At 41.4% G+C, this 22,952-nt stretch overlaps 1 protein-coding gene and 1 long non-coding RNA gene across 2 annotated transcripts in view; both read right to left on the bottom strand.

Annotated features, from left to right (window-relative positions):
* The window catches only part of LOC108175946 (zinc finger protein 271-like), a 124,092-nt gene that overhangs the window by 66,371 nt on the left and 34,769 nt on the right, over positions 1–22,952 (bottom strand).
* LOC138844345 (uncharacterized) lies at positions 5,829–22,441 on the bottom strand. The gene is made up of 2 exons (XR_011380038.1): positions 20,351–22,441; positions 5,829–19,120 (listed from the first exon to the last, which is right to left on the bottom strand). It is a non-coding gene; the product is annotated as an uncharacterized lncRNA (long non-coding RNA).

Genomic DNA, 22,952 nt, shown 5'->3' with positions numbered 1-22,952 from the left:
AAAATTATTTATTCACCCATTCATTTATTTACTTGAAAGAGTGAACAAAAGAGGGGAAATGCATGAAGAGAAAGATAGACAATCTTCCATCTGTTGGGTTTTGTTTTTTGTTTTTTTTGTGTGTGTGTGTGTGTGTTGGTTTTTTTTTTTTTTTTTTTTTTTTTTTTTGGACAGGCAGAGTTAGACAGAGAGAGAGAGAGACAGAAAGGTCTTCCTTCCGTTGGTTCACTCCCAAATGGCCGCTACACGCTACAGCCAGCACGCCACACTGAAACCAGGAGCCAGGTGCTTCCTCCTGGTCTCCCATGAACTGGACTGGAATAGGAGCAACCAGGACAAAATTCAGTGCCCCAACCAGTACTAGAACCCAGGGTGCCAGCGCTGCAGGCAGAGGATTAGCCTAGTGAGCTGCGGTGCCGGCCTCTTTTTTCTTTTTTTTAAATAGAAAACTTTTATTTAATAAACATAAATTTTGAAAGTACAACTTTTGGATTATAGTGGTTCTTCCCACCATAACCAGCATCCCACCTGCAAACCATCCCATCTCCTACTCCCTCTCCCATCCATTTTTCATTAAGATTCATTTTTAATTATCTTTATATACAGAAGATCAACTCTATACTAAGTAAAGATTTTAACAGTTTGCACCCACACAGATGCACATAGTATAAAGTACTGTTTGAAGATTAGTTTTACCATTAGTTCTCATAGTACAACATATCAAGGACAGAGGTCCCTACATGGGGAGAAAGTGTAATCCTGTTCTTGATTTAACAATTGACACTCTCACTTATGGCATCATAATCACTTGAGGCTATGGAAGCCTCTTGAGTTCACAAACTCTGACCTTATTTATTTAGACAAGGCCATAATCAAAGTGGAAGTTCTCTCCTCCCTTCAGAGAAAGATACCTCCTTCTTTGATGGCCCCTTCTTTCCACAGGGCATCTGTTGGTTTTCTTCCCAAATGAAACTGGGTCCTGCTGACCCAGGAGCCAGGTTCTCTCATATTGCTAGACAGAAGCTAAGTACCTGGACCATCATATGTTGCTTCACATTCTTCAGCATTAACAAGAAGCTAGACTGGAGTGGTGACAAGACAAGATTCCATATACTCTATCACACAATGAAGACATCCCAAGTGGCAGCTTAACTCAATGAAACGTAACACCCACCCCAAGGCTTTCATTTTTAAACTCTGTTCACCATGTAGCTTGCAATGAGTCTGTGATTTTTGGATTATGAGATTTAAATAACCATCACTTAATTTTTAAAAACCTTATTCATCAAATTAATTTTGTAAACAAAATCAAACACTTTTCCAACAACTACTACTCCCATTCATTTCATCATTCAGAGGAAGCATAACCAATTAATTTGTTCTAGATCCAGAGGAATCATTTTTTTGCATTAATTCATCACTTCAATTTTCAACTTTTAAATGCCAAGTTATGGTCCTTTCCCATAATATAGATTTCCAAGTTATTTTTTCAAAATAAATGTTATTTAAAAATATTTTTCAGATTTACAGAAAAAAATTGCAAAGACAAAAGTGTTTACAGATATCCCACACCTCAGTTTCCACTACTACTAACATTTCCTTTTAACATGGTACACTTACCACAACCAATGTGGTACTACTTATATACTATCTTCTTTTTTAAATATTTATTATCATTTGAAAGGCAGATTTTCAGACAGAGAGAGGGAGAGGTCTCCCATCCATTAGTTCACTCCCCAAGTTGCTGCAATGACTGGGGTTGGGACAAGCTGTAAGGAAAAGGGGGCAGAAACAGAGAGGAGACAACTAGACCACATTTATTCAAAGAAAACAAAATTGCACAGGTTGATCAATTGCCAGTGTGCATACAGACTGAACACATGGCAGAGAGCAAAGACCCCAGGAAGCTGGGCCTTTTTATAAATTAGGTGGGCTATGGGTTGGGGTGGAGAACAGTAGGTGGGGGTGAGCTTTTCCACAAAGGTTTTTCAAGTTCATTTGTGGGCTGTCAAACCTAAAGAAAAATGCAGGGGTTCGAGTGGGAAACAATACAGGATGTGAGACTGAACCGGTCTCTTGAAAGAAGGCAGGGGTAGCAAGAACCTAAAATGACTGAGGCTTATGTCCTGACTCTGAGTAGAGATAAGGAGATGGGGTGCCAGTCTTGTGTTGTTCCTGCATGATGGCTTGGAATATAAAAGTGATACACTCCTGTAATGATCTTTGAAGCATGTCAATTATACATGGTAGAAATAGGAGCCCTATGATTATGAGTCTAAAAGGAGAAATTATATGACCATAATGGAAAAGATGGCCAAAATGATGAGGACAAAGGGGGATATAGGAAAACAAGAGCCCTGTCCATAGGTATATGTCTGAACACTCTTGTTTTATTTAGTGTGTATGTGCTGGCAAGGAGCTGTAGGATGGAGTTAGTCTGGTCTGCTTCTAGTCCTGGAATCCCTCATTTCCTCCCTCTGCTTATGGAAACCATGGGTACTGTCAGAGGTTAAGGTGAGGACAGCTCTTACTTCTTCAAGCTGAATAGGGGTGATATAGAGACTTGTGGTTAAGACAGGGTTTTGGCAGAAGGTGGCTTCTCAAGGGGCTGCAACATCAGCTCACATAAACTGTCTCCATTTGAGGTTTCATGTGCATGGCCATCTAGAATTTCATTGCTTCATGTCTGGAGGAAACAAATCTAACATGCAAATTAGATGCATAGGGTCTAAAACTAAGGACAGAGTGTTTAATCTTCTGCTGTCCAAACCAGGAGGGAGTTTTCCTACTGAGAAGCAAGCAAAATCTGACAAGAGGGGCTTGATAATAACCAGGTGGGCATTAAGGCCTGGCCAGGTATATGAGACCCAGACCTCTTTATATGGGTTGCTAGAAGACATTATAAGGGGGCCAGCACTGTGGTGTAGCAGTTAAAGCTGCTGCTTCCAGTGCCAGCATCCCATATTGGTGCTGGTTTGAGTCCCGGCTGCTCCACTTCTGATCAAGCTCTCTACTATGCCCTGGGAAAGGGAAAGCAGTGCAGCATGGCCCAAGTCCTTGGGCCCTCACACCCATGTGGGAGACTCAGAAGAAGCTCTTGGCTCCTGGCCTTGTATCAGCACAGCCCTGGCCATTGTGGCCAATTGGGGAGTGAACCAGCGGATGGAAGACCTCTCTTTCTCTCTCTGCTTCTCCTTCTCTCTGTGTGTAATTCTGATTTTCAAATAAATAAATAAATCTTTAAAAAGGAGAGACATCATAAGGGAGATGTGAATCTCTTTAGGGAAGACAGCCTGTTGACTTCCACGACCTAGCTGGCTTAGGAGAAGAGTTGGACTGAATGTTTGTTTTGAATTGGTGGCATCTCTAAAAGAAAATTCGAGCCTGCAATGTTACCCTAGGTCATCACCCCAACAGTGGTGGTTAGTTTGGAAGCTAGGCAGAGGGCTTTTTCAGTTTAGGGAAGGCCAATAGGGCCTGGAGCTATGTCCCAGGAGTCCTTCAACCCCCAGGGCAGTTATTTTCAGTGGCCTTGCTCTTAGCAGAACAGGCAGGGCTCTTCAGGAGCCAGTTTCTGTGACAACAGCTGCTTGCCCAGTGCCATGACTCCTCATATTGAAACCAGTGCCATTTGGGAATGGACCAGCCTTGTTGGGTCTCCCTGATGGTAAACCACCATATAAAGCAGCTGTTAATTGGCCTGCCACCTATCCTTACATTGCTCCTGCTGCCTAGCTCACTCCTGGAAATATCAAAGTCCAAAGAATTTGGAACTTTGCCTGTCAAAAATGCCAAGAAGGCTTAAGATATTTGGTAGAAATAGGAGCCCTCAACATTATGATATAATGTAGACGAGACTTGATCATTGTTATAAAGTGATCACTCAAATGCTTTAGAATGAGTATATATTCAAAGGAGACAGAGAAAGATTACTGCAATAGGATACAAAATGGATGTCTCTTTGATCTGTCATAATTAGCACATGGAATTATAACTTGGAACAATTTTAAGAGTCAGAAATGGGAAAGAGAAGAGAAGCTTATTGAAGAGAGCTTATTGAAGTTGGTTAGAAAATTGACAGTCATGAATTAAGCAAAGAACTATTAAAAAGGGATGCTGTAATACCTCAAAATTGGAGATTAAGACTATTTCCAAATATTTCTGCTTTCTTTATTCAGATTGACCAACTGCCAGTGTGCACACAGACTGAACATGTGGCAGAGGGCCCAGACCCCAGCAGTCTGGAACTTTTTTATATCTTAAGTGGGCTGGGGTGGCGGTAGGGGACAGTAGGTGGAGGTGAGCTTCTCCATACAGGTTTTTCAAGTTTTCTATGAGCTTTTAAACCTGAAGAAGAATGTAAGGTTGGGGTGAGAAACAATACAGGATGTGAGACTGCCTCTTTAAAGAAGGCAGGGGTAAAAAGAACCTAAAATGACTAAGGCTTATATCCTTTTTCCATCATCAGCCAAAGCCAAAAAGAGCCCAGAACTCCATCTGCATTCCCACATGTATAGTAGGGGCCCCAAGCACTTGGGCCATAGTCTGTTACTTTCCCAGGTTCATTAGCAGTTAGATGAATTGGAAGTGTTACAACTGGGACTTCAACAAACGCTGAGGTGTGACTGCTTGCATTGTAGTTGATGGCCTAACCCACTGTGCCACAACACTGACCCTAATATTGACATATCATTAACTAAAGTCTATATTTTCATTTCCTTGCATATTATAGAATATCCTTTTTCTGTTCCAATAACTCCAAATTATTATTTGAAAATCAGAATCTAGATCTTTTAATTATAAAAATAATATATGGGGCAGTATTGTGATTCTGCAGGTTAAGCTGTTACTGCTTGGAATGCCAGCATCCTATAATAGCAAGCCTGATATGAGTCCTGGCTGCTCTTCTGTTCCAGCTTTCTGGTAATCCAGCTTCCTGGTAATGCACTTGGGAAGGCAGAAAAAAGATGGTCCTTATCAACTATGTGGAGACCCAGATGGGGTTCCTGGTTCTTGGCTTAATCTTGGCCTACCCTAGTTATTGTATCCACTTGGGGAGTGAACCAGTAATGGAAGATCTCTCTCTCTCTCTCTCTCTCACTTTCTCTGCCTTTAAAAAAATACATCTTTAGCAATAATGTGCATATTAGCTATTAAATACTGCAAAAGAACATAAAATATAAGCATTATTCCTTTCTTTCTAGGGAGTACTAGAACAAACTACTCTTAAAGGATTCTTACATTTCCTTCTGAGACTTCCATATGCACATATGGAAGGGTACTTTAAAGCATCATAAAAAAATGGAATTAAATTATTGTCTGTTTTACTGTAATAAATTTTTAAGCCCATGCATACAAGAAGGTTTCAAAACCATTTGGGTGTATTATGAAAAAAAAATTGAATGAATTTCAATTTTTGCACTAAAATAATGTCAGCTTTTAACTTCATGAACCTTTTGAAGTGCCTTCATAAAGATATATATGCATGGAGCCAGCATTGTGGTGTAATGGCTGGCATCCCTTATGGGCACTAGTTTGTGTCCTGGCTGCTCCACTTTTGATTGAACTCTCTGTGAATGTGTCTGGGACAGCAGCAAAGGATGGCCAAAGTCCTTGGCTTTGGCACCCATGCGGAAGACCCAGTTGGAACTCCTTGCTTCAGCCTGGCCCAGCTCCAGCCATTGTACCCATTGGGGAGTGATTCAGCAGATGAAAAATCCCTCCCTTTCTGTCTCTCTATCTTATGAATAAAATGAAAATAAGTAAATAAAATTTTTAAAAGACATATATATATATACATGTGTCTTTTTTTTCTTTGCAAAGCAGCATTTTTTTTTCTGTACCTTGTTTTACTTACAAGCACTCTGTCCCTAAATAATTTTCAGTTCATTATATATTTAGTATTTCATTGTACAGATATACCATAATGTATTTTATCAATTCTCTATCAATATACATTTAGGTTCTGTTTTATTCCCATCATGAACAATATTACAAAGAACTTACATGGCTTTATGTATTTGTATGTATATGTAAGATAAATTCCTGCAGTTGAATCATACCAAAAAATATTTGCATTTAAAGTATTTTATAGAGAGATGTGTCATATTTTTCTTCCAAAGAGACTCTATTGCATTACACTCACACCAATGAGTGCAAGAACCTGTTTTCTCACAACTTCAATATGTGTATGTGTGATCAGTCAGAATTCCCTCAGATACTTTCAATTTACCATCTCTTTTGATCTCTATCTTCAAGCTTTTCTTCTTTTTAGCTCTCTGATAATACTTAGATTTCATACCAAACTTCTCTGTGAATATGGTCCTGCACTTATTTCTCTATATATACCCTCTTCATTGCCTTCTCTCATGCCTCCAACCTCATTTTTCCTGCTCACAAATTTCTTGTATAGCTTCCATGGAGCTCAGCACAACTAAACAGAAAACAGGTGCTCTTTCCCTGGCCTGTGAACCTGCCAGCCTCCTGAACCAATAGAGAATGTTAATAAGGAAACATGGAAATAATCTGGGTCACATTTTAAGAAGAAATAAAAATTCCTATTGGTGTAGCCACAGGAAAAAGCCATCTAGAAGGATTCTGTATTGTCTTTTGTTAAAATGGAATCTGGGGCTGGTGCTGTGGCATAGCCATAGTAAAGCTCCTGCTTGTACTGCTGGATTCCCATAAGGGTGCCAATTTGAGTCCTGGCTGTTCCATTTCTGATCCAGCTTCCTGCTAATGAGCCTGAGAAAGTAGCAGATGATGACCCAGGTGCTCAGGCCCCTGCTCCCACCTGGGAGACCTAAATGAAGCTCCTGGCTCCTGGCTTCACCAAGCCCCACCTTGGCCATTGTCACTGGGGAAGTCAACTAGCAGATAGATGATCTCTCTCTCTCTGCCTTTGTCTCTCCCTCTCTGTAACTCTTACCTTTCAAGTAAATACACCTTATAAAAAGATAAAAAAAAAAAAGGTAACTTTAAAAACAATGGAATCTTTTTTTTCTAATATTCCATACTAGATAGAATTCCTGTCTTTGAATCAATAGCTCATGATTTTTATTCATTATTCCATCTTTGGAACTGGGGTGGAGATAGGCAAAAAAGTAGAAGAAAGAATGGGAAAACATAAAAACCTAAAAGTACCAGATTGGACAGGAAGACAGGAGAAGAGGGAATAAAAATTAGGTTAAGAAATAAAGCCTACTTTTTAAATCCTTAAAAACAGAAATGAAGGAAGAGGATATAGACAAAGAAGTATGGTTATGTTTTTAAAATTATATCCATTAAATACATGGAATCTGTTCTCTTTATATTAATAAATATAAATATGTTTAAAAATTAATTTTTTTTCTTTTATCGAATCACTACTGCCTCTAAAAACAGAATCCAAAGGCAAGCATGGGTTGCAGGGTTGAGGCAGAGTGGAATGGGCAGTGACAGTCCTATTCCTCTAACAGCAACCTCTGAACCCCAACTTCTGACCAATCACCCAGAATCAGCTTCATAAAATAAACCACTTAGGGGGAAGGCTCAGAGAAAAATCAATCGCTTCACTATCTCTTTGCCTACGAAGCATCTGAGAAATAAGCAGGCTGCTAAAGTGAGATTATGACCAAGCTATGTATAAAGAACACAGGATATGAAGTTGGGAGGCAGTTTGGTGATTTATGAGCACTCACAGTGAACTGCAGATGATGAAAAGGGATGGATCACAGAATGAGAGCTCAAGTAGGCAGCCCAGAGAACAATGATCAATCAGCCTTTAAGTTGAGATTTATGAGTATTTGCAAAGTGTACAAATGAGTACTATATACAGCAACAGTAATTTTCTTTTCCTTAGGACATAAGGCAAAATATTGTTTTTCTAATTTTTTAACTATTTTTTCATTTCCTTTAAAAGGCAGGGGAAGAGGGAGAACAGAGATTTCTTCCATTTGCTGGTACCTCCCCAAATGCCCAAAAACACAGCTAGGAATGTGCCAGGCTGAAGCCAGGATCCTGTAACTCCATCCAGGCCTGGGTGAGATCAGCTGTTCCTGAGGACAGAATCCTCAGGGATATCTGCCTTTATAAAGAGACTCTTAGTATAAAATAACACCCCCTACTGAAGGTTTTTGGGATCTAAGAGAAAACTTTAACTGCATCACAGAGAGTAAAACATTAATCCAGAGGCTGCTGTGAGCTAACAGGTTTCCTTGCCTACCTGAGAATCAACATGGTCACTAGGGAAACCAAGGAAAGAGGACCAAGCAAAGCCACTTGGGACCTGTGAGCAGAGGAAGAGCCAGCCATGGGCAGTTCTGGGCCCCCTTAACCCTGGAATGGGTGTGCAAACTAGCCAACTCCAATTTAGGCTGAGTGAACAGACCAGCAGGCTGATCAAAGATTGTGTCAAGGGGCTGGCACTATGGTGAAGTGGTTAAAAACCACCACCTGCCATACCGGTATCCCATATGGCACAAATTCAAGTCCTGGCTACTCCACTTCTGATCCAACTCTGTTATGGCCTGAGAAAGCAGAAGATAGCCCAAGTCCTTCAGCCCCTGCACCTGTATTGGAGGCCTGGAGGAGACTCCTGGTTCCTGGCTTCAGATCAGCCCACCTTTAGCTATTGCAGCCATCTGGGAGTGAACCAGCAGATTGAAAATGCCTCTCTGTCTCTACCTGTCAAATAAATAAATCTTAAAAAAAAACTGTGTCACCTATTCAGGAATCTGGATACAAGAGTGACCTAAAAAGAACCATCAAGGGATGTACAACAGGAGCAAGGGTGGTAAGCGGGTAATAAATGCACAGATGCTAGCCCAAGACAGCAGACAGTGCCAACCTTCTTCTCTGTAGTACAGTTTTATTTTAAAGGCCTTGGGGAACATATCTGTAGACAATTCATATGTAAGACACACATGGGCCATTTGCAATTGGTCTATTAATATTAATATTATTATTATTTCCCATATGTTCTCTCTGATCGGTGACGACTGACTGAACACCAAGAGGGAAACCTGTTGGAGTGAGGTGGACACTATGGGAAACGGTGGCTTGATCAGCATAGCCCTGACTGTTAATGAACAACTAAATACATTATCCCTCTTAGTAGTTTTTTTATCTGTTCTACTTAATATGACTGGTTTAGATCTGTAATTGATGCACAGTTATTCTTAAGTGTTGAAAATTAAATGAAATGTGATCCCTGTTGAACATGGTGGTGGGAATGGGAGAGGGAAGAGATGTATAATTTGGGACATGCTCAGGCTGACTTGCCCCAAGTGGTGGAGTTGGAAGCATACCAGGGGATTCCAATTCAATCCCATCGAGGTGGCATGTACCAATGCCATCTCACTGTTCCAGGTGATCAGTTTCAGTTCACAGTTGGTCATGGTGGAGGGACTGGGAGTCAAAGGGAGCACATAGACAAGTCTAGTACCTGCTAACGCTAACCGATGGAGTAAATAAAGGGGAGAGTGATCCAACATGGGAAGTGAGATACTCAGCAGACTCATAGAATGGCAGATGTCCTAAATAGCACTCTGGCCTCAGAATCAGCCCTAAAGGCATTCGGAGCTGGCTGAAAAGCTCATGAGAGTATTTCAGGCATGGAAAGCCAAGACACTCTGGCAAAAGATCTCTGTGAGTGAGATCCCAGTGGAAAGAACAGGTCATCAAAGAAGGAGGTACCTTTCTCTGAAGGGAGGAGAGAACCTCCACTTTGACTATGACCTTGTCTAAACAAGATAAGAGTCAGAGAACTCAGAGGGCTTCCATAGCCTTGGAAACTCATGACTGGAGCATAGGGAGATTAGTGATGCCATAGACAGGAGTGTCAATTGGTAAAGTCAACAACAGGAGTCACTGTGCACTTACTCCTCATGTAGGATCTCTATCCTTAATGTGCTGTACATTGAGATTTAATGCCATAACGAGTACTCAAACAATATATTTCACTTTGTGTTTCTATGGGGGTGCAAACTGTTGAAATCCTTACTTAATGCATACTAAACTGATCCTCTGTAAAAAAAAAAAAAAAAAAAAAAGAAAGAAAGAAAGAAATTATCAACTCCCAACTTGACTCTCACTGGGATTAAACATGACAATAGGTCTGATCTGATTTCATCATCATTTAAAAAAAAATCATCTATTATTTTTCACTTTATGTTTCTGTGTGGGAGCAAACTGTTGAAATCCATACTTGATGTATACTAAGCTGATCTTCTGTATATTAAGATAATCAAAAATGAATCTTGATGTGAATGGAAGGGGAGAGGGAGTGGGAAAGGGGAGGGTTGTGGGTGGGAGGGACGGTATGGGGGGGAAGCCATTGTAATCCATAAGTCGTACTTTGGAAATTTATATGCATTAAATAAAAGTTTAAAAAAAAATTAAAAAAAAAATATTATTATTATTTCCTTGAGCAATGAGCATCAGGAACTACCTCAGGGAGGAACAATTAAAGGGAATTACTTCAGACCCCTTCCTAGGGAATTTTGCATCCTCCATGAAGCTCTTCTTACAACCACTTCTCTTATTTTTCATTTAAAAACAATAGAATCTTTTTTTCTATATTCTATACTGGATAGGATTACTGTCTTAGAATCAATAACTCATGATTTTCATCATTCTATTGTTATTATTTGTATTATTTTTTCAGGGAAAACAATTCATCCCTAAAGAGGCTTCTTTTTTTCCATATAGCCCAACAACTGCCTTGGAAATTACCTGTGATGTCAGATGGATGAACAAGCAAGCAAACTGGAGTCATCTTCTAGGAGATAGGATACTTTGCCCAAATTGCTAATTTCATTCTTCAGAAAAATGCAAACTGAAACCAAGAACTCCAGCCCCCTGGTTTAAGCAAAGGGCACATGTGCATTATTCCAGGTCTCACCCCTTTTCCTTCTACTCACATGTGGACTATCTGCATAGGGAAGTAGAGTGTGGGCTAAAAGTAACCACAGCAGTAGAAGTGGTCAGCATTTCCATTATAAAACTGATTTTAATGACCTCAATTCAGTCATAAAACTTCTGCTTTTAGCAAGGGACACACACACACACACAGCCATATTCACCCCTCTATGAAAACTCTCTTGTGAACTGCTTATTTAGGAGTGTCATTTTGCATTTAATTACAGCAGTTCTCTACTAATTATAAAAATATCTACATAAAAAAACTGAAAAGTGAGTCAACTATATCAGAAAAAAAATTTTTTTAATTAATTCTAAATTAAAAAAATAAAAAACCCCGGGGCCAGTGCTGTGGAGATGCGGGTAAAGACACCACCTGCAGTGCCAGCATCCCATATGGGCACTGGTTCAAGTCCTGGCTGCTCTACTTCCAATCTAGCTCTCTGCTATGGCCTGGGAAAGCAGTGGAAGATGGCCTAAGTCCTTGGGCCCCTGCACCCATGTGGGAGACCCGAAGGAAGCTTCTGGCTCCTGGCATCGGATTGGCACAGCTCCAGCTTTGTGGCCATCTGGGAAGTGAACCAGTGGAAGGAAGACCTCTCTCTCTGCCTCTCCTTCTCTCTGTGTGTAACTCTGACTTTCAAAAAAAAAAAAAACAAATAAATATTTAAAAAAAAAAAAAAACTCTAAAAGGTTTGGAACTCAAAAGGCTTCCATAGCTTTGGCAACTCATGACAAGAGCCTAGGGTGATTACTGACGCCATAAACAAGAGTGTCAGTTTGTTAAGTCAATAACAGGAGTCACTGTGCACTTACTCCTCATGTGGGATCTCTGTCCTTAATGTGTTGTACATTGTGATTTAATGCTATAACTAGTACTCAAACAGTATTTTTCACTTTGTGTTTCTATGTGGGTGCAAACTGTTGAAATCTTTAATATATGCTAAACTGATCTTCTGTATATAAAGAGAATTGAAAATGAATCTTGATGTGAATGGAAGGGGGGAGGGAGAGGGAAAGGGGAGGGTTGTGGGTGGGAGGGAAGTTATGGGGGGGGGGGGAAGCCATTGTAATCCATAAGCTGTACTTTGGAAATTTATATTCATTAAATAAAAGTTAAAAAAAAATAAAAAAAGATAAAAGGTTAATTTTGGCAATCTACAGAAATGACCTGTGTTCTATTTGTACTTTTGAATACTTCCTGACCTCTCCCCTGGCTTTCTCCTCCTCACTCATCCCTCACCCCCTTTCTGCGTCACAGCCCCACATGTTCCTGAAACTCTCTCCCTTTGGAACGGTCTTGTAGACTGCAATTCAGTCATGGGAGAAATCTTACTTACTTCAAAATGATTCTGTAGTGCATGCCTGAATGGCATCTAATGGCAATAAGCAGACCTTCTAATATCCCTTAACTATATTTCCAGCATATATGGGGCCAGCATTGTGGCATATTAAGTAAAGCCACTACATATGACACTGGCATCCCACATGGGCTGTGGTTCATGTCCCACCAGCTTCCAGGTAATGTAGCAGAGGATAGCCCAAGTGTTTGTGTCCCTGCTCTTTCATAGGAGACTTGGATGAATCTCCTGGCTCCTGCATTGACCCAGCCCAGCCTTGGCTGTTGTGACCGCTGAGGGAATGAATCAGTAGGTGGGAGATTCATTTCTCTCTCTCTCTCTCTCTCTCTTGTGTGTGGTGGGGGTGTGGATGTCTCCCTTGTTCTAACTCTGCCTTTCAAATAAATAAATAAATATTTTTTTAAAAAAGTGTTTCAAAAAAGGGTCCACACTGTGGTCCAGCTAGTTAAAACCATAACCTGCAGAGCCACCATCCCTTAAGGTACCAGTTCATTTCCTGGTGGCTCCAATTCCCATCCAGCTCCCTGCTAATGGTCTAGGAAAGCAGCAGAGGATGGCCTGACTTCTTGGGCCCCTGCAACCACATCAGGGATCTGGCTTTTGGCTCCAGGCTTAGCCTAGCCCAGCCCAGGCTGTTATGGCTATTTGGGGAGTGAACCAGCAGATGGAACATCTCTCTCCTAGAGTAACAGAAAACAAAAAAATAAAAAGAAACAAACACAAAAAAATTCCTGTCATTCTGTCTTTCTGATTTAAAAAAAAAAAGTTTTATAAAATAAGAAAACAACTGGTCATAAATATTATGACTCAAGTTGACATATGATGGATCCAAGAAAGCTACTGCTTACTTTGTCTAGTGCCTCCTAATGCTTTCCAACAGAAAAATCATTTATCTTGTCCAAGCACTCAAATACCAAAAGTACCAATGCTATCCAGTATAACTCTGTTTAAGGCTGCTTCAGTATTGAAGGAAAAGAAAAGGAGCAAGGGGCACAAACCCAGGATGGTTTCAGGGTGACAGCATCCTCCTTACTTTGCACCTTGGTTTCTAATTAGAGATGGTCATAAAGGGAACTTCAGATACTGCAGAGCTGCACAAACACTTTCAATCAATCACAGACATTGCCATAGGCTCTCTGTGTGTACAGTGGAAGAACACAGAGCACTCCACAAGGCAGAAACATGTTAAACAAAATTTCTCTACCCTGCTAACCACAATCTCAAGAATGCCCTGATCAAAATTCCATTCCAGTTCAAGAAATAGACTACCTGAATTTTCCCCACTCAGATGTATTCCTGTATGAAGAAACCATCTCCATGTGGGCATGGCACCACCACACAATGCAAGCCAGGCTAATAGCAGAGCTATGGCTTTGATGCTCTAAGAAGAATGGATAACATCTATGAGTTCTGACTGGACTAAAAAGTTTTCCTCTGCTCTAGGAGTCTGATACAGATTTGAACTAAAAAGATAGAAACACAAAAACCAGCTGCATCTCTTAGGTGAGAAGAAAGGAATATTGGTCTCTAGTAGTTACTTTGTAGCATATTAGCCTTGAGAGGATTTCATTTTCTACTTATATTTGAGGAAATAAAAAGATTGAGCCAGTTCCATCCTAACACACAGCATCTTCAGCCACTGATCACGTAACAACTAGCCTTGATCACTATCTCCCACTAAACAAATGACAATCAAACTAAAAGAACAGTCTGACAAAATGCTGACACTTGTTTAATAGGCTTCTCCAAGATCTTGACACACAAGTCAACAGAAGGAAATGGTGGGGTGAATGGGGGGAAGCGGTGGGTTAAGCCACCACAGCCTCAAATGACGGCATCTCACATGAATACCATTTATTTTCTTATTTGAAAGTTGAAGTTATACACACACACACACACACACACACAGAGGATGGCAATGTGGTGTAGCATGTAAAGCCACCACCTGCAATGCTGGCATTCCATATCGGCACCAGTTCTTGTCCCAGCTGTTCCACTTCTGATCCAGCTACCTGCTAATGGGCCGGGGACAGCAGAAGATGGTCCAGGTACTTGGGCTCTTGCCATCCATGAGGGAGACATGGATGAAGCTCCTGGCTCCTGGTGTGGGCCTAGCCAGGGCCTGGTCCAGCCCTCACTACTAAAACCACCTGGGGTGTGACCCAGTAGAGGGAAGATCCCTCTCTCTCTGTTTCTCTCTGTAACTCTGCCTTTCAAACAAATAAATATATCCTAAAAGAAAGAGAGAGAGATCTTCCATCTGCTAGTTTTCTCCCCAGATGGGCACAACAGCCAGGGCTGAGTCAGGTGGAAATCAGGAGCCAGGAGCTTCATCTGGATCTCCCACTGGGAAGCAGGAACCCAAACACTTGAGCCATCCTCCACTACTTTCCCAGACCATTATCAGGGAGCTGGATCATAAGTGAAGCAACTGGGATATGAACCATAACCTATTAAGGATGCCAGAATTGCAGGCAGTGGTTTTAGCCATGGTGCCACAATGCTGGCCCTGTGAGTGCCAGTTTAAGTAACATCTGCTCCACTTCTGATCTGTTTCTGTTAATGCACTTGGGGAAGAAGCAGAAGGTGATCCAAGTATTTGGGCCCCTGCTCCCACATGGGAGACTTGGATGGAGTTCCAGGCTCCAGGCTTTCAACTGGCTCAATCCTGTTCATTGTGGCAATGAACCAGCAAATTGAAGATCCTCATCCTTCCGTGTCTTCTGTAAACCTGCCTTTAAAATAAAATGCTTAATTCTTACAAAAAAAGGGAAAAGATAAAAGAGGAGCCACATATAAATAACAGAGCAAAGCTACAGTTGTGCTATTCCTCGGCAGCCTCCTGCCCTATGTTAGAAGTCTCCAGCTTACAGACATCAACATAAGAGAAACACTTACAACATATTTCAAAATAACAGATGAGAGGTTTTCAAGGCAGGTTGATTTTATGATGACTTTTATTGTAAAGTTACATTAACAATAGGCAGATCCCTTTTAGTGCAACCAAGTTAAACTCAGTGCCTAATTCAAGGATACAGCCTGAAGAGCTGAAATGTCTCCATTACTCTTCTCAATATCATAAACAGAAAGAAAAAAGGTATGCATGTCTGTGCTTATAAAGAGGATGGAAGCACACCAATTTCAGAAGAGGTAGAAGCAAAGTTTAGATATAGTTTTCTTAAGAAAATAAAATGAAATAAATTTCAGAATAGAATGTGGGTTGAAAAAACATCATCAATTCATCAATTCTCACCAGGATCCAGGAAAACTGCCCATGTGAGCCAAACAATGGCTTAGTTCCCACTATGGGCAGGTATAACCCAACCAGGCACTCAGAGAATATGAGCAAAGCTTTTCCACAAGATGAAACATGAAATATAAACCAGTCACACAGAAAAGCTATGTCCAGTACTCAATGTGAGCCTCAGAATAACCACCCAGCAAACCTGTTAGGTCCGAAGAGAAGTCAGCTTTTTAGTCTTGCAGTTACAAGGAAAACACAGTTACTTGAAATATTTTATGGTGACTAAAAACATATTTGTCCTTCTCTGAAAAATAGCCTGATGTGGACAAGGGCTGACAGTTATGAAAGCAGAATTACATGCAGTCTGCTAGACGTGAATCAGTGGAAAAGCTAGAAAATAATGTCACAACCAGAGAAACATAATGAGAAAAGCAACAAAATGAGGGATGGATGAGTTTCCTCAGCCCTTTTCCTCCATCAAATTCCATAGGAAACTATACTTGCTAATGTAGTGCCATTCACTCCACTGCCAAAACATTGGAAGGTAGGACAAATTGTCTACTTGAAGGTACCCAATGTGAGTCCATCAGAGTCTCTCAATGGCCAGTGTCACACAAGAAGCAGTCTTCCCAGGGAGAGAGGCCAAGTGGCATCTTGGATCAAGGCAGTGACTATTGCTGGGCAATCATCCTCTTTGCAGACCAGCAGAAACAGCCAAGAGAAAAAGTGGAGAAGTAAGTTAGGGTTCTCAATTTGTAGACTCCATCTTCCTGGCTTACAGATGCTCAGCCAAGAGCCACCACAGGCTTCAGAAGCCACTGGGAGGCAGCAGCATATCATGGTCAGTCAGAAAAATCAACAGTTCCCTGTTGTCTATACATAGCTGATTTTGGTCTGTACACATTCCAGGTGAAATAAATGCACCTGAATCAAGTAAAGAAAAAGACTTACAAAAACCTTCGAATACAATATTCCATGGGAAATGAATTTTGCAAAGCCACGTCACCCAGTAGAGTAGATGGGGGAATCTATATTTTAAAAAAGTGCCATTCATGGTAGGCCTGATATTCAGAGATTAGTTTTGAGTTTCACAATCCCCCCACATATGCATCCTCTCTTTACCTCCCCCAAGAAAGAACAGACACTGAAGAGTCTCCACATCATGCACATCTAGAAAAGAACATCTGTACATGAGTTGGTACAAATTGTGCACATGGATATCTCATGAACACTAGCCATAAGCATGCATCTCCACATGCCATTTAAGACTGTTACAGAAACAGGTTCTCTGTGAGCCACCAGTAGCAACATTATTTAGGATGCACACACCTCTCTCATCACACAGAATTCCTATTTCTCTTTCTGAGAAGTAATAGAACCATTTCAACCACATGATTGACATCCTTTGACAGTATGTAGAAACTTAATGTCTTTGGAATATGTTGTCTAGAATTGTTTGTCTTCCACAGGATTGGTAATTGTAGCCATTCATTCACTCTTAAGCAAATTTGTGAATGGCCTTGGATTTGCCATTAACATTTGACAGGGGTGGGAATGTATTTTTTTTTTCTGCCAAGGTCATTTGGATATTTATAACATCATTCATGGATCACACAAAATTACCAAATTAAAAATTAATACGCTATAGATTGATTATCCAGTGCCACATGCAGTTGCCTTGGCAGGGCCAGAACAGATGATTTCATGGACCCTATATGGCCCACAAATTGGCTGCTCCCCAACTCTGATTTGGAGTAAAATGTTAACTAAAGTTCTGACTTCTTTCACTTTGCTTATTGGCCAAGTCAGACCGATGTCCAATAAAGGCCCTTAGAACCTACTGGAGTTAGAAGAAACTTTTTCCCATTTCCCTTGTAACTTTAGAGTGCATTTTCATAGCCACTAATTCTACTTCAAGTTGTCTATTGATGGCCTAGTTTTGTGGCACGCTGGTTTAATGTACCTCCTGCAATGCCAATATTCTATAAGAGCACCAGTTCAAGTCTCAGCTGCTCTACTTACAATCCAGTTCTGTACTAATAGGCCTGGGAAAGGCAGCAGAAGGTGGCTCAACACTTATAAAAGACTTGTCCCACCCTTCCCTTCCTCCCTTTCTTCCTCCCCCCATTTCCTCACTTTTGTGGATATCCTAGGTGCCAAAGTGACCCTTCTTTCTCCTTGCAATGCACCCCTCCTAAATGGATAAAACCTGTGAGTCCTGACTCGCCTGCCTGCTGCCCTCTCCTGAGAATGGGCTGCCACCCCTCTTTGTCTCCAATAAAGCAACCGTCTCTGTTGAGTTTGATCTGTTTCCTTTTCCCATCTCTAGAGGATACAAAAGGCTAGAATCCTGAGCTATTCCAAACCTAACAACTTGGGTCCCTGCCACCCATATGGGAGTCCCAAAAGGAGTTCCAGGCTCTGTCCAGGATTTACTTTCCAACTGAGCTATCAAAGGACACTATCCAGGATTCACTTTCTATTTTTACTTCCCAGATGGTCTCATTATGCTCAACAATTAGTAATCTGTGATAAAACCACAGCACATGAATCACTGAAACACAGTTATGCATGCGAAAACTTCGTTATACTAAAACTCAGAAACAGTTTTCAAGGCCACCTCTTCTACTCCACTATGTGGGCATCTCTGTGTGGGGAGAGAGGCACTTTTTTGTCTTCTTTTTCTTACCCTTCCTCACATTAACAACTTGTATAGATACCTCCACAGAACATAGTCATTATGAAAATATATAATTAATATCCTCCCATGTCAAAAATGTCATAGGCTTAAACACAGAACCCAAAATAAGACAAATAATGGGCCCTCTTAATTAAAACCATAATGACTGTTAAGATAATCAGCTTGGTGGATCACTGGGTGGCTAAAGAACTAGGCAGAGGCCGGCGCCGCGGCTCACTAGGCTAATCCTCCGCCTTGCGGCGCCGGCACACCGGGTTCTAGTCCCGGTCGGGGCACCGGATTCTATCCCAGTTGCCCCTCTTCCAGGCCAGCTCTCTGCTGTGGCCAGGGAGTGCAGTGGAGGATGGCCCAAGTCCTTGGGCCCTGCACCCCAAGGGAGACCAGGATAAGTATCTGGCTCCTGCCATTGGATCGGCGCGGTGTGCTGGTTGCAGCACGCCGGCCGCGGCAGCCATTGGAGGGTGAACCAACGGCAAAGGAAGACCTTTCTCTCTCTCTCTCTCTCTCACTGTCCACTCCTGCCTGTCAAAAAAAATAAAAAAAAAAAAAATAACTAGGCAGAGAATAAGTGTTACTTTTCTATATTTATGTTTTTATAGTCCTCCAACTTATGCAAATCCAGATAAAAATAGCTCCAGCTGGGGTTGGTGCCATGGCTCACTTGGTTAATCCTCCACCTGCAGCACCGGCATCCCATATGGGCACCCAGTTCTTGTCCCAGTTGCTTCTCTTCCAGTCCAGCTCTCTGCTGGGGCCCAGAAAGGCAGTGGAGGATGGCCCAAGTGCTTGGGCACCTGCACCCACATCAGAGACCAGGAAGAAGCACCTGGGTCCTGGCTTCAGATCGGCGTAGCTCCGGCCCTGGTGGTCACTTGGGGGATGAACCACCGGAAGGAAGACCTTTCGTCTCTAACTCTGTCAAATAAATAAAAAATAAAAATAAAAAAAAATTCTACTTTATAAAAAAATAGCTCCAGTTGACCCACAGAGTAGACTGTGTTAACTTCAGCTAACTTTGCAAAGGGATCAGTGGCAAGTAATTGATGGAACAAGGATATAAGCCTTAGCCATCCTTGCTAAACATTATTCCTTGCTCTTGAATTTCAATCGAGTCTCACACCCCATTGCCTTCATATCCCCACCCTGCATTCTTTTCCAGGTTCCCAAGACCCCACCCAGTTCCTGGAATTCCCCTCTAGCTGCTGTCCCCATCCCCACCCCCATCCCTAACCCTCCTAAATTATCAAAGGCCCAGCCCACAGGGGTCGAGGCCTTCTGCCACGTGTTCCATAAACATGCATGGGGGCAGTTGGTCACCCACCTCTAGGAATTTATTTTCTCTGAATAAATTCAGTCTGGCTGTAAATTCATACACTGCCTCCTCTCTATTCTGCACTTTTCCTGACATTTTGGTGCCCAGTGTGAGGAGGCACCAATCTGCAACTCTTTTCCTAACAGTAATAGTTGACATTCTTGCTAACAGGAGAAGGGCTGAAGACAGACATCAAAAAACAGCAAAATAAATCAACAGCTATGATTCCATGTCTTCAAATTCCAGATTGAAAAATCCACAAAGCTACACCACACCCTTCATGCTGCTCCCGCTTGGAAAAAGTCAGCTGAACATTTAGGGTCCCCATCGGGCCGAGGAGGTGCAGGATGGGGGAGCAGATTCTAGTCTGATTCTCCTTCTCCAACCTCCTGCCCCCTCAGCTCCCAGCTGAAGGCCATCAAGACCTGCCCTGCTGGAATGGCCTCTGGATACGGGAGGCTCGACCATTCTCTGATCTACTCAAAGTAAGAACCGGCCTTAGGTAAATATAGAGAACAGGAGTCTCGCTGTCTTCGTTGTGCTCTTACCTGTCCTGCTTGTGCAGTCCCCCCATCCGATAACTTTCCTCTTGTAACCACTAAATATAGCACATTAAGGAAAGTTTGGGCGAGGTAGCGTGCAACTGTTCGTGCGCTGGGAGGCTGCAAGCGGCAGTGGGAGGCCCTACAGCCCGGATTCCAGCCCTGACTTCCCAGGGAAAAGCTGCCAGATGAGAGAAGCAAGTAAGCCACATCTGGGAGCCGCCAGCCGCCCTAGCACCCACCCCCTCCCCCACACACGCATCCGAGTACCTTCCTATTCTCTATACTTGCCATAGAAAGTCCTGGGAGCACGTCCTCTTTCTTCAGGGCACACGAGGAGAAAATTAGAGTGTGGGGCAGAAAAAGTCCTCAGCACGTGGAACCCACAGGCGGCAAATGAAGAGGCACAGCCACAGCGTGTGGCAGGCTCTGGGTGTGTGCTCGCAAACTGCCTGGGACTGCAGTGCGGAGCGAGAGGCAAAGTGTGGAAAAGATCAGAGCAGCCTTTTGGTACTCACTCTGGTCAGTGAATGAGCTTCCTCTGTTCCTCAGAGGCTCAGGGGAGGAAACGCGCACGCGCAGTTTCTTTCTTATTGGCAGGCTCAGATACGGAATACGTCAGGACACCTGAGGACTCTGGGAAATGGAGTCCAGAATGGGGCATCTGGCCCTCCCCAGGAGCTTCAGAAGGATTTTGCTTTTGTTTACATCCCTCCTCTTTCTTCTCACCTCAAAATCTCAAGGATCAGTTGGTGTTCTTCCTTTCCTGAACAAAAATCTTAAAGAGTGACACCCGCTGCTGCTAACTGATACCCAAACTTTTGCTCCTTTATAAACTCTATTCTTCTGAGAAAGTCTTATTTGCTGCTTTGTCCCTGGAAATTTCTCTCAGGTAATAAACAACGATGAATACAATACAACTTTCAGCAAAGATGTAGAAGGCATAGTTTAGCATCAAAATTTGAAAATACAATTTTTATTTGTGTTTGATTGGTGTTTATATTTCTTTTTTAAAGATTTTTACGTATTTGTTTGAAAGGCAGAGTTACTGAGAGGCAGAGCCAGAAAGAGGTCTTCCTTCCACTGATTTACTTCCCAAATGGCTGCAGTGGCTGGAGCTGAACCTATCTGAAGCAGGAGTATCTTCCAGGTTTCCCACATGGGTGCAGGGGCCCAAGTACTTGGGCCATCTTCCTCTGCTTTGCCAGGCCATAGCAGAGAAATCGATAGGAACTGGAGCAGCCTGGACTCAAACCAGTGCCCATATGGAATGCTGGCACTGCAGACAGTGGTTTTACCTACTACGCCACAGTGCCAGCCTCTATAGTTCTTTTCAAATTATTTTTCACCATCTTTTAACTCACCAAGCACAGAAACAAACAGCAGAACTGGATACAGAACTAACATTGTTGAGTGTCTTATAGGAGCCAGGTTAAGGAACTAAATACCTTACATCATATCATTTATACCTTAGATTAATTCTGGAGACAGTAACATCAGGAGTTTACAAAGAAGAAACTGAGGTGCAAAGAGTTTAGCATTTACTCATGGTGATATCACTAAAAGGTCTGGGTTAAAGGTCAACCAAAATCTAATACTGGTTTAGGAAATCTTTCTTTCGTCTTGGGGCTCAGTTTCTAAAACCCTAGATTTCTCATCTGGAAAAACACTGAGAAACAGGAAAAGTACCTACAAAAATAATCTACACTGTAGAGAACCACCAACAATTATAACTTATAATTTGTCTAAAAAAGGAAGGAGATTCAAAGTTGCTATTATTCCATGGTTTTTTAGGTTTAATATCAAGAAAGCATGTAAATATTAAGTATTCTTAAGTATATGTGTTTTTTTTTTAGTTTTTAATAAAAATATAAGTAGATAACTGGATGACATTGAGTTCTATGTTTATGATTACTTCTGTCAATTATAGTTCATGGGGTTAGGTTGTTGCTAGATTAGGAATGCTTAAATTTTTATCCATTTACTTCACACTAGTATTTATTACATCAGGCAATATTCTTTCAGTAGATTCCTCTTTCTTGCCAAATTGAAAATTTCTTGAGGACAAGAAACATGCTTGCACTGATATTGTAACTCAGCATCTTGACAGTCTCTTAGCTGCATGAATAGTTGAAAATAATGGGATTAAACATGACAATAGGTCTGATCTGATTTCATCATCATTTAAAAAATCATCTATTATTTTTCACTTTATGTTTCTGTGTGGGAGCAAACTGTTGAAATCTTTACTTAATGTATGCTAAACTGATCTTCTGTATATAAAGAGAATCGAAAATGAATCTTGATGTGAATAGAAGGGGAGAGGGAGTGGGAAAGGGGAGGGTTGTGGGTGGGAGGGACGTTATGGGGGGGAAGCCATTGTAATCCATAAGCCGTACTTTGGAAATTTATATTCATTAAATAAAAGTTAAAAAAAACTATTAGAAATAACTCTAAGTAAAAATATGCCATGGATACACAATATAAATAAGTGTAAGTTGAACATGTATAATGTAAAGTGTGGGAGACAATATAGAAGTACAATTTTTGTGTGCAGTTGAGGTTAACTTGATATTGAATTAAAACAGACTGTTGAAAGTAAAAAAAAAAAAAAAGAAAAAAGAAAATATAAAAAATAAACAAATGAGATTTCTGACCTCCAAGAATCGTCTAGTAGAGGATTCAAGAAACTAAAATTCTATTTAATGACTGCCACAATTGGATGGATATAAAATTTGTTGTTCTGATACAAATTTGATCATAAAAGGAGCATATAAATCACTACACAGGGTCGAAGTGTATAAACAGAGACCATCCAGGGCCACACAGGTTAAATGTTCATCCTAGCTATGTAAGGCTTTCTATTTATTTATTTAATAAGCATTTTTGAGCA

This window comes from Oryctolagus cuniculus, chromosome 11 (genome assembly GCF_964237555.1).
Source record: "Oryctolagus cuniculus chromosome 11, mOryCun1.1, whole genome shotgun sequence".
Taxonomy (NCBI): domain Eukaryota; kingdom Metazoa; phylum Chordata; class Mammalia; order Lagomorpha; family Leporidae; genus Oryctolagus; species Oryctolagus cuniculus.
Note: the sequence above shows the minus strand (reverse complement) of the source record. Positions and strands in the feature narration are given on the sequence as shown.